Genomic DNA, 13031 nt, shown 5'->3' with positions numbered 1-13031 from the left:
TATATTTTCTGATCACTATGGGCAATGGTGCAAGAATGGAACAGATGTTGGGGGACTGGAAAACCTGGCTCAGCTCTTTACACCCAGATTTAAAAAAAACTTGATCTCAGGGTGTGGACTACATGGCAAGACCGCAGACCTAGTTGCCCTGAGAAAGTGATGACGGGCTTTTTCCATGAACCGCTGCAGTCCTTGTGGTGATAGTGCTCCCAACAATGGTGTCAGGTAGGGAATCCAGCATATTGACCCAGCAATGGTGAAGGGAGAATGATATATATCCAAGTCAGGAGAGCGTGTAACCTAGAGGTGATGGTGTTCCCACGATATTGCTGCTCTTGGCCATCTCAGTAGTCAAGGCTAAAGGGGAGGGAGGTGTTAGTAAAGTAACCTTGGTGACTTGCTGCAGTGCACCCTGTACATACTACAGCCACAGTATGATGGTGATGGAGAAGGTGCACATTGAGTTTGGTGATGTGCAGCCAACAAGGGAATTGCTCTAATCTGGATGTGTCCAGCTTCTTGAGTGTTGTTGCAGCTGCACCCATCTAGGGAGTGTTGAGTATTCCACCACACTCGTGACATCAGGCTTTCAGACTTTGAGGGTACCCAGCCTCTGCCCTGCTCTTGTAGTCACAGTCTTGCTATGGCTGATCCAGTTAAGCTTCTTGTCAATGATGGCTCCTAAAATGTTAATGGTGGGGGACTTGCTATTGAAGATCAAGGAGAGATGGGTGTGCAGTCTCTTGTTCAAATTGGTCATTGCCGAGCCTTTATGTGGCACAAACGTTACCTGTCTGTTGTCAGACTAAGCCTAGATGTTATCCAGGTCTTTCTGTAGGCTAACATGGACTGCTTCATTATTGAAGGAGTTGTGAATGGAGCTGAAAACTGTGAAATCATGAACAGGCCCACTCCTGATCATATGAAGGCCAGTGATGAAGTAGCTGAGGTTGGGCCAAGGATAGGTCCCTGAGGAACTTCTGCAGTCATGTCCTGGGACTGAGATGACTGACCTCCAACAAACATAACCATCCTTTTATGTCAGGTATGACTACAGCCACTGAAGGGTTTTTCCTTTGACCTCCATTGACCTCAGTTTTGCTAGGGCTCCTTGTGCCACACTCAGTCAAATGCTGCCTTCATGTCGAGGACAGTTACTCTCACCTGTCCTCTGTCTCATTTGAGTACAAATCTGAAAATTCCAGCAAGTCTTTTAGACAACTTAAAGTGTTCTTGCCATAGTTTTATTTAAATATCGTAATGCATTGAAATGAAGCCCAGCATGATTTTCTATCTACTTTAGGGCAGGATGGGCCTTGGCATTCCCCTCACCTATTGGAGTGGACATAAAGGAAGCTTTGTAAACAAGGCAGCTCTTGGAGTCTGAGACTTTGTAGGCTTTCCCCTCTCTGCTTCAAAGGCCATGTTTAGTACTGGCCTTGGTTACTAATTTTTGTTGGCATTTTTACCAAAAGTGATTCCGCCTTTATTTTGTGTAACATTTGGAATTTTCTTCCTTTTCCTAACACTGGGTAAGGGCTGATGTTTCTCTTTGAAAATTGGCTGCTGCGTTTCCCACAATACAACAGTGAGTCCACTTCAAAAGTACTGCATTGGCTGTAAAGCGCTTTGAGATGTCTGGTGGTCGTGAAAGGTGCTGTATAAATGCAAGTCTTCCTTTCTTTCTTTTGAGGTAATAGCGATGTAATTTTCATGGGGCAGGATTTCCAGGGTCAGAGGAATTAGAATAAATTTGGTGGGCTCCAAGTGCTGCTTCTGGTGTTGTCTGGTGAGAGAGAGGGAAATTGCTTTCTCTTGTTGTTTGAACTTCCTGCCTTGGACTGGGCAAGATGACCCATTAATTGTTAAAGCCCTTGCAGCCCATCACAACCCTGGATGCCAGGACTGCATGGCGTTCTGAGTATCCATCCTTGCTCAGGTGTATAATGCATTCCCATCATTTGCGTCTATTTACAATATGCTTGCCCATGTTTGGACGTCCCCTGTCACCTCTGGCCGCAAATCTCAGAAGACGCAGCAGGTATTGGGGAGCCAGCAAAATGGCCCCCTGCTCGTCTTGGTTATGCCAGATTACCAGTGTAACCGAGGAGGAAACTCGGCCCTGTAATGCTTACATGAAACCTAAAATAAATGAATATTGCCCACTAATTTGCTGGAAAGCCAATTGTGACTGAAGCATTTCCTGGAGAAAAGGCAGACTAAGCGCAGGTGGAAATGGGCCTATTACAAAACCAGCCAGCGAATGGTGAGGGATTGAATGATCAGTTCCATGACCGTCGGCAATTCACTAAAATTAATAATGGGGGTTGGTTTTGAAGCACCATAAGTTGGAAGATCACTCATGCGCAGCCCTCCATTCTCTGAATATGGATGGAAAGCTGCACACACAGTGTAATTTAGGAAGAAAGAAAGAACATGCATTTATTACATAGCATTACGTAGTATTTACAGCACAGAAACAGGCCATTCAGCCCAACAGGTCCATGCCGGCATTTATGTGCCACACAAGCTCCTTCCCACCCTTCTTCATCTAACCCAATCAACGTATCCTTCTAGCCCATTGACTGCAACGGAACTGAGTATCAAGCGCTGCGCATAATGGGCGGCCGATCCGATACTGCCCATCTTGCGCCACTGCCCGAGACGAATTTCGAGGCGCTAGTCTTCTTCAAATAGCATTATGGAATTTTTTTTTACGTCCACCTGAATGACGGCACCTCTGCCAGTGCTGCACTCCCTCAGTACTACACCGAAGTATCAGTCTAGATAATGGGCTCAAATCGCTGGAGTGGGGCCTGAACCCATGACCTTTCTGACTCAGACGTGCCACCATTGAGCCGAGGCTGACACTACCCTATGGTTCTTACATTAGATTGTGAATTTTCGTTATCATCTGTTCCTCAGCCAATTCACATTTTAACAGTAATAAGCAAGCCTAAACAAACTGGAGCAGAAAAAACATTAAATTAGGATACTGCGTTTGTACCACTGGTGCTTAGAATGTGGAAATATTACAAAGATATTGGTAATCTTTCCAGTCTTTCTTGGGGGATACTGCACACAAGAGAGCAGGCATGTTTGTAATATGTGCAATGGGGAAGACTAAATGTAGGTAGACTGTATTTAATTACAAAGTATAGTTTCAAATATTTAAAAATAATTATTCATATTATCCATCCACTTTTGGCTGAAGCTCACTTTATTTATGATCCAGGTTGGCTAAATATTTTTCCAGTATTATTAGGAGAGATTATAGAAGGAGTGGGTGCAGTTCCAGCATCAGGATCGTGTAAATCCAAATTTGCTCAATTCAGAGAGCAAAATATTAAGTTATTCTTTGACTCTGGCAAGATTACAACAGCAACATAGTTGAGTTCCTGCCATATTTTCACCAGAACAGATTGACAGAAGAGGTCCACAAGTTATAGCTTGTGCGTTTCCTCGGAGTAATTAAGCTCATAGAAGCTATTGTCCTTGGATGAAGTCTGGTGTTATCTATCCATTCTCAGGTGAAGCCTTTACAGGTCCGCCTGTCTCTGCCAAGATGGTTTATGGAGCAACCCATCCATCTGCAGGTAGAACTGGAGCTATCTCTCCTTGGGTGAAAACGAGAGCCATTTGTCTATTCTTGGGAGGTGAAGCTTGGAACTGGATGCTGTTATTAAAGGAGTCTGAAGGTGAAAATCATCTTTGGAGTGTCATAGATATAGCAGGAACCTGCTCTATTTTGTTGCGGAGAGTTTGTTTCTGGGTGTTTTTTGAGGGGGAAAACTAGATACATTTACGTGTTCAGTTTGGGTCAGCAGTTGGCTTGGTAAGGTAGTACAGTCATGTTAGCAGGGGGTTGAGACTCAGGTCAAAGAAAACTGAACCATTAAGCCATTACACCTCTGCCAGTTCACTAAACCCTTACTCATAAATAAAACCTTCAGGTCAGTTTGACACAGCACTTTGTGCTTCACTTTAGACTGATGGAATGCAGCCTCAGTCTTCTGCTGAGTTCTCAATCTCAGTGTCACTGCTGAGCTAGTGAACAGAAGCCAATTGCCTTCACACAGGAGAGGCAAAATTGGAGAGAGAAACTAGAAATTGCTGTTGGTGCAGTATCGAGGATTACTTTTCATTTGTAAATGTGACAAAAAGCAATTTAACACACGATTCTCCTGTATTCAGTATGTAGGCTAAGAAGGGAGTTTTAACTTTCAATAAATCAATAACTCTCACAATCGCCGAGTCCCCCACCATCAACATCCTGGGGGGTCAGCATTGACTCAGCTGGACCAACCACATAAATGTTGTGACTACCAGAGTAGGTCAGAGGCTGAGTATTCTACGCTGAGTGGCTCAACTATTGAATCCTCAATCCATCTGTGAGGCACAAGTCAGGAGAGTGATGAAATATTCTCCACTTGCCTGCATGGGTGCAGCTGCAACAGCATTCAAAAAGCTTGACACCAGCCAGGACAAAGCAGTCCACTTAATCAGCCCCCCATTCACTAGCTTAAGCATCTAACCCCTCCACCATCGGCGTATTGTGGCTACAGGGTGTATTATCTACAGGATGCAGTGTAGCAAGTCACCAAGGTTTCTTCGACAGCACTTCCCAAACCTGGACCTCCACCACCTAGAAGGACAAAGGTGGCAGGCGCATGGGAACACCACCGCCTGTACGCTCCCCTCCAATTCACACACCATCCTGACTTGGACATATATTGCTGTTCCTTCATCATCGCTGGGTCAAATTCCTGGAACTCCCTACCTAACAGCACTGTGAGAGTACCTTCACCACATGGACTGTAGCGGTTCAAGACGAAAGCCCGCCACCAGCTTTTCAAGGGCAACTAGGGATGGGCAATAAATGCCAGAGATGGCTACATCCTAAGAACGAATACATATATTAAAAAAATCAACTGCGAACAGCATATATGTAGTGATCTAAACACTTGGTAGCCCTGGGCAGATGTTAACAGAGCAAAATTGCTGAATGCGGCATTAGAGAGTGAGGAAAGGCAGATTCACTGGAATACCTACTGTAAGGAGTCATAGAGGGTAGGGGCAAGATTTATTTGATTGATGACTACTCTCCAAATGCAATTGGAGCAACAGGAATAGGAAGAGGTGACAGAAAGCAGGCAACAGCAGTCAGCCATTACAGCACCAGCATTGAATGACTGTCACAGGGCACAGCCCAAGAAGGTCTGGGACCACAAGAATCCCAGCAGATTGCCAGTGAAATCCTGCAGCCAGTTACCATTTATTCCTTGCACAATAGAATCGCTTACAAGGAATAGTAGGTTAAGTGGCACTCATCTGGAGCTAAGTACAACTGAGCCGTAATGTGCCAACCCAAACTGACACCATTTCCATAACACACAATGGATGAAATAAATGCTCCGCACTTAATATAACCATTGTTCTAAGTAATTATTTTTCATTGGTTACAACAGATCAGGAACCCAGTAATAGTGAGACATGGAAGAACTGAGTATGAAAGTGTAGGAGAAGGTGGTCTTGCCACGGTTGATTTGCAGATGTGGTTTGCAGCCTTAACAAATATGGCACTCGTTGGAGGTTGACATTTTCACCCTCTTGCCCTGCTAAAGCCTCAGCATCCTGGTCATCAACCTGCATGTTGAGGCCTCATTGACACATGAAAGTATGAAACATGTGGCAGGCAACACTTAATCTTGAAACCTGGGAGGATTGTTAGGCCAGAAATCTGAAGTGCTGCTTCTAGATCACAATTGTCTGTGTGATAATAACCCTGGTGGTAGCACGAGCCTCATTGTACCTGCACTGTGTCCTTGGTTGGCCCAAGATTGTTGTAATGTATTACCACATGGTTTAGTATGAGCATGCTCAGTTCGCTCTGGCCTAGTAAAGCAAGCACATTGATTAGCAACTCATCGTGTCTCTGTCCTTCATTTATTCTAACCACATATATTACATTTTGGTAACGAGAATGGGATCCCAAAGCCATTTTTAGGGATCATGGAAGGACACACAATTCAACATTCGAGTGCACAAGTTTAAGGTAAAATTGTGACACCTAAACTGAATTTTTGCGATGCTTTACTGTTAATTCTCGTGCTTCGCCTTCGCGTGTATGTATACACAGCAGCATCGGCATTGATTCTCACAGGTACACAGGTAATGCGCTGAGTCACAGTTCGACGGGATCGGGACAATCATGGCCGCACCTATGGGATTCATCAGAAGCCTCGGCATGTATGACCGAGCTCGCGAACCATTCAGTTCTTACATTGAGCGGATGGAGATGTTTTTAATGGCAAATAACATTATTGAGACCGAAGGTACAGATGAGAATATTCAAGCTCAAAATAAAGTAATTCGTGAATGCAAGAAAGCAGTTTATCTAACGGCGATCGGGCCAGATGTCTAAGGAACGTTGACAAACCTACTCGCACCAGGGAAAGCGAAGGATGCATTATTTGAAGACATTGTCAAGAAACTCGAGGATCATTTCGACCCAAAGCCATTAGAAATAGTAGAGAGCTATAAGTTTGGTGCCAGAAACCAAAAACAAAGTGAAACCATCAGTGAGTTCATTGTAGCTCTTAAGAACCTGTCTTTGCATTGTAACTTCGGCACATTTTTGGATCGTGCGTTGTGAGATAAGTTTGTGTGTGGACTGGTGGACGAGCACACACAGTCCAAGTTACTGAACACTCCGAACCTAATGTTTAACATAGCATGCAAAATTGCCCTATCTATGGAGATGGTGCCAAAGAATGCTAGGGAGCTCCGTCCAACTCAAGTGACCAGTGCAGCTGAGGTCTACAGTCACAAAGCCACCGCCAAACCTAAAACTCTGAGACCAATTCAAAAGCATGTCGGTGGGAACAGTTCCGTGAATTGTTATCGCTACAATGGAAATCATTCACCACAGGCATGCCAATACAGAAATATGAAGTGTTGCCATTGTCAGAAGCAAGGCCATATTTCAACAGCTTGCGAAGCTAGATCGAAAGCAGGAAGTAAGAACCATTCTAGTGGGAATGCAAAGCAGCAACAATAAAAGGGAGGAATTCACAATATTGAAGTGAACACATCTGATGTGAAGAACTAGGCATCTACAGTATCTATGCCACTAACGGCAACGCTAGCAGTCGTGAGAAAGACTTCCGTGCAAAACTTTTGATCAACGAGCTATTGATATGTGTATCGACACAGTGGCGGACTGCTCTATCATGAGTAAGGACACATATGAGAGTAAGTTTAATCAAATACCACTTACAAAGAGTACCGTAGAGTTAAAAACCTACCCCGGAGAAAACCTAGAGACATGTGGACAAATGGAATGTACAGTTCAACACAATGGCTAATCAGTAAAGCTGCCTATTATTGTAGTGAGCTACAACAACAGGCCAACAACCCTCATGGGCAAAGACTGGTTGAGAAAGTTAAAACTAGACTGGAAAAACATCTTCAGTGTAAATGCTTCAAAGAAGCGACTTGACACAATGCTGAACAAGTATGAAAGCATGTTCACAGACAGTTATGAGGGCGTCACTGGATATGACATGCACATCCGCATCAAGTCAAATGCGATGCCTGTCTATTTTAAGGCAAGGCCGGTCCCCTATGCGTTGAAAAGTCAGGTGGAGGAAGAGCTAGCGAAGCTGAGGGAGAACAGAGTGCTAGTAAAATCTGACAAAAGTGAATGGGCTACCCCGATTGTGGTAGTGCCCAAAGCAGGCAAAACTGTGTGCTTGTGCGGAGACTACAAAGTTACTATTAACCAAGCAGTTGACTATGAGCAGCAGCCATTACCTACATAATAAGATTTGTATGCAGCACTCTCTGGGTCAAAGGTTTTCTCCAATCTTGACCTGTCGCACGCTTACACACAGCTGAATGTTGACAAAGAGAGTCAACAGTATCTCACTATCAACACACACAAGGGACTGTACTCGTACACTAAGCTGCCATATGATGTAAAGTCCTCCCCCAAAATCTTCCAGACTACGATGGATAAGATCTTGCAAGGAATTCCAAATTGTTTATGCAATCAAGATGATGTGCCGATTGCAACAAGCAGCGAGGAAGAAAATCTGGAAGTGTTAGATTTAGTGCTTCAAAGGTTGAATTCCCACAATTTCAAATTGAAAAGGAGCAAATGTGCTTTTGTGCAGCTCGAGGTTGTGTACCTTGGTCTGAAAGTTGGTGCAAATGGCTTGTATCCAGTTAAGGAAAAGGCTGATACTGTCATCAATGCTCCAAAGCCACAGAACAGGTCTGAGTAAAGACCTTTCCTTGGAATGGTCCAGCACTACGCATGTTTCTTACCTGAGTTAGCGACCATGTTAGCTCCATTGCACGAGCTCATCAAGAAGGATGTCCAGTGGAAGTGGACAAAAGCGCAACAGGAAGCTTATGATGCTTGTAAGAGAAGTCTCTCTAGTGATGCTCTACTTGTGCACTATGACTCATAGTGTGAGCTTAAGTTAGCATGTGATGCTTCTAGTTATGGTGTGGGAGCTGTCATAAGCCACGTAATGGATGATGGTCAAGAGAAACCAATCGCGTTCGCATTGCGAACCTTCACAAAGAGCAAAAGAAACGACGCGAAAATTGAAAAGGAAGCGTTTGGAATCAAGAAATTCCAACAGTTCTGTTAGATCCATGTATTTTTGATGTAGTGTGTCCTTCAATAACTAGACACGAGACTGCAGGAACAATTCAACAGGTATTTACTGGATGAGGGTTACTCTAAAACTAACGTACAGAACCCTACTCAGGGTTTATATACAGGTGTGGTCACTGCCGGTACTACAGTATACAGGAGCTGTAAAATGTAGTTCTCCCCTTAAAGGTACATACACTACAATTCCTCCCCTTTTAGATTTACAGTATCATAACATTCATTTTACAATTAACACTTTTAACATGCACATTAACTGAAAATAGTCCATTTATAAATTCAGTCTTTGGGGCGGCTTCCTGATCCTTTCTGGATAGCGCCTTTCCTGAGTGTCTTGTTCTTGGTGCGGAGGCCCCCCCCCCTGTCGTCAGTTGGTTCATCAGCTTCCGATGCTACTGTTTCTGGGGTAGATGCTACCTGTATGTCGGGTTCATCACCAGGTGCGCGAGACATGGGGTTGACTCGTTCCTGTGACTCTAGGATCTGGTCGACATGGCGTCTCACAATGTTCTCCCCAACATCCACTGTGTACATTAGTGGCCCCTGCCGTGTGCATATCGTTCCTGGTTGCCATTTCTCTGTTTGGTAGTCACTGGCCAAGACTGGTTGCCCTACATTGAAGCTCCTTGTCGGCTTCTCATTGATGTGCTGGAATTGCTTATTCTCAACATCTCTTCGTACATTTGCTCTGAGCAAATCCAGACGAGATCTCAACCTTCGGTTAAAGAACATCATGGCCGGGGTCTGGTTGGTGACTGCATGTGTCGCATTTCTGTAGGCTAACAGGAAATTGTCCACCTTATGCTGCAGTGGAATGTTGTCATCGCACATGGCTCTTACTGCTTTCTTAAAGGTTTGTACGAACCTCTCAGCCAATCCATTTGTGGCTGGATGATACGGGGCGGATGTGTAATGCCTTACCCCATTCCTTTTCATGAATCTTCGAAACTCTTCGGACACAAACTGTGGTCCGTTATCAGAGCAAATCTGCTCTGGCAAGCCGTTCCTGGCAAATATGGTCCGTAGGACTGCAATAGTTTTCTCCGTGGTGGTGGACGACATTTTGATCACCTCAGGCCATTTCGAGTGCGCATCCACGGCTATTAGAAACATTGAGTCCATGAATGGACCAGCAAAATCAATATGCACCCGTTGCCATGGAGATGAGGGCCACTCCCATGGGTGTAGAGGGGCATGTAGTGGTGCATTTTGGACCTTCTGGCATCCTGAGCAGCTCTTTGTCAGGTCCTCGATTTGCTGATCGATCCCCGGCCACCACACATAAGCCCTAGCAAGGCTTTTCATTTTTACCCCTCCCAGATGGCCTTCGTGAAGCTCATTGAGCACTCTCCCCCTTAACTTGGGTGGAATTATCACTCGGGATCCACACATCAAGGTCCCCTGGCATACTGGCAGCTGTTCTCTTCTGGATGAGAATGCTGGCAACAGTGAGTCGCCATGTGTTGGACATCCCTTCACCGTCAAGTCATATACCCGAGACAGTGTCGGGTCATTTCGGGTCTCCTTCTCTATATCAGCGTTAGTTACTGGCAAGCGTTCAGTTATAGTCGAATGAAATATTTCGACAGGGTCCACTGCTGGTGCTTCCTCCGCATTAGGCAGTGGCAGGCGTGATAGCCCATCAGCGTTTCCATGCTGCTTCGTGCCCTTATACTCGATTTCATATTGGTTCGCCCCTAGAAAAAGCGACCATCTTTGTAGCCGTTGTGCAGTCATCACCGGCACGCCCTTCTTTGGATTAAAGATGGAGACAAGTGGTTGGTGGTCCGTCAGCAAGGTAAACTTCTGCCCGTGCAGATAGTGGTTGGACTTTTTCACTCCCCACACTAGGCTGAGGGCCTCCCTGTCAATCTGGGCGTAGTTACGCTCGGCTGAGGTTAGTGACCGAGACGCAAAGGCTACCGGCCTCTCCGAACCATCCGGGAACTTGTGCGACAGCACCGCTCCAATGCCATAGGGTGACCTCAGTTGTGACACATTTTCCGGTGCTGGAGCCTTGACTACTGCCTCAATCTTTTCAGGGGACTTATGTAACCCCTCTTCATCAATAACGTGGCCACAATACGAGATCTGCTTCTGGAAAAACTCGCATTTGTGGCGTTTTGCTCGGAGCCCATTTTCCTTCAATCTAGTGAGCACCTGCTCCAGGTTGGCAAGGTGAGTACTCTCATTTTCGCCCGTGACCAGGATGTCGTCCAAATAACACTGGGTCCCTGGAATCCCTTGCAGGACTTGATCCATTGCCCTTTGCCAAATAGCCGGAGCTGATGCTACCCTGAACACCAGCCGATTGTATTGGTAGAGACCTTTATGAGTGTTGATCGTGAGGTACTGTTTCGAGGCTTCTTCTACCTCCATTTGCAGGTACGCCTGGGCCAGATCAATCTTAGTGAAGCATTTCCCTCCAGACAGCGAGGCGAAAATATCCTCAATCCGCTGAAGCGGATATTGTACCATGTGAAGGACTGGGTTCACTGTCACCTTAAAGTCCCCACAGATGCGAACCTTCTTTGGTTCCCCAGGCGTATTACTCAACGACCTCTTCATTACAGGAACGATGGGTGTAGTCCACTCGCTCCAGTCCACTTTGGACAGTACTCCTGAACGTTCCAAACCTTCCAGCTCTGCTTCGACGGCTGGGCGGATCGCATAAGGCACTGGTCTGGCCTTAAAAAACTTTGGGCTTGCATTTTCCTCTGTTTTGATCATCGCTGTTATTCCTTTTAGTGTTCCGAGTCCCTCCTGGAACACTTCTTGTGTGTCAGTTAGCATTTTTGACAGTCGTCCAGGTGTGACGTCGTCATCCTTTTTGGCATCTACAGTCAGTGCTTGTATGGAATGCCAATCTAGCTGTATCTTCCGGATCCATTCACATCCTAGTAGTGGTGGTCCTCCATCTGGCAATATATATAGGTCCATTTTTGGTGTTTCCTTACCGTTATATACAACGTTCACCCTTATTTTTCCTTTGGGGTAGACTTTTTGCCCCGTGTATGTCTTCAAGACAATCTCTGTATCTCTCAAGGGTATATGTGAGAATAGCCGCTTGTAGTCCCTTCGGTTTATGACTGTTGGGGCTGATCCTGTGTTCAATTCCATTTTCACTTGGACTCCAGCTATCTTGAGCGTGACCCAGATAGTTTGATGATCCTCCGTTTGGATCACCTTATGTAGTTTCAGACAACCCAGCTCCTTGCTTCCGGAGTCTGTATCACTTTTCTGTTCATCTGAACTACTCTCCGTCACCTTATGTACCTTCTTGTACTTCTCCTGTGGAGATTTCTTGCTGCTGGTTTTCTTTCCCGACCTGCAGACTCTTGCTATGTGTCCTACTTTTCCACACTGTCTGCATACTTTGTCCTTAAACCAGCAATCATTATGGTCGTGTGTTGTTCTGCCGCAGTGATAACACTTCACTGTTCCGTATGACATTTCATTTGTGCCATATTCTTGCGGTCTCCGTTGTATCTCTGCAGTGCCCCGTGTGGCTGCTTCATGTGATACTGCCATGCTGAAAGCCTTTTCCAGTGTAAGGTCCTTTTCAGATAAAAGCCGTTTCTGGGTTCCTTCACTTTGAAGCCCACACACAAACTTGTCCCTTAAGGTATCTGCCAGTCCCACTCCAAACTGGCAGTGTTTCGATAGCTTACGCAGTTCCGTTAAATACTCAGCATTACCTTCATCTTTATGCTGGTTCCTTTTGTGAAACTTAAATCTTTCTGCTATCAGCAGCGGTGTGGGGTTTAAGTGGTCCTGTAGGATTGACACTATGTTTCCAAAATCCTTGTCCACTGGCTTCTCTGGGGTTACTAGGTTTCACAGTAAGCTATCCGTTTTTGCACCCATGGAATTCAACAATACCAGCACTTTCCTCTCATCTGGCACTTCATTTGCCTTGCAGTACACTTCTATGCGTTCGACATATGTCATCCAATCTTCGACTTCATTGTCGAACGCTGTGATACTGCCACTCTTCGGCATCCCTGGGTGTGGTTAGACTGGCTCAAAATGGCGTTTTCCCGCGCTCCCCTTCTTCTCCGCTGCGGCTCAAAATGGCGTTTTCCCGCGCTTTCCCTTCTTCTCCGCTGCGGCTCAAAATGGCGTTTTCCCGCGCTCTCCTTCTCCGCTGCGGCTCAAAATGGCATTTTCCCGCGCTCTCCTTCTTCTCCGCTGCGGCTCAAAATGGCGTTTTTCCACTCTCTCCCTTCTTCTCCGCTGCGGCTGCTCGGCCCTTGAACACCGACTGCGCTATGCGTGTTTCCCTTTCTTCCCTGCTGACGCTGCTCATCCCTTGAACACCGGCTGTGCTCTGCGCGTTTTCTTT

The sequence above is a fragment of the Somniosus microcephalus genome, chromosome 8 (genome assembly GCF_052327205.1).
Source record: "Somniosus microcephalus isolate GS21.2 chromosome 8, FLI_Smic_1.0, whole genome shotgun sequence".
NCBI lineage: Eukaryota > Metazoa > Chordata > Chondrichthyes > Squaliformes > Somniosidae > Somniosus > Somniosus microcephalus.
The sequence above is the reverse complement of the archived record's forward strand: the minus strand, read 5'-3'. Positions refer to the sequence as shown.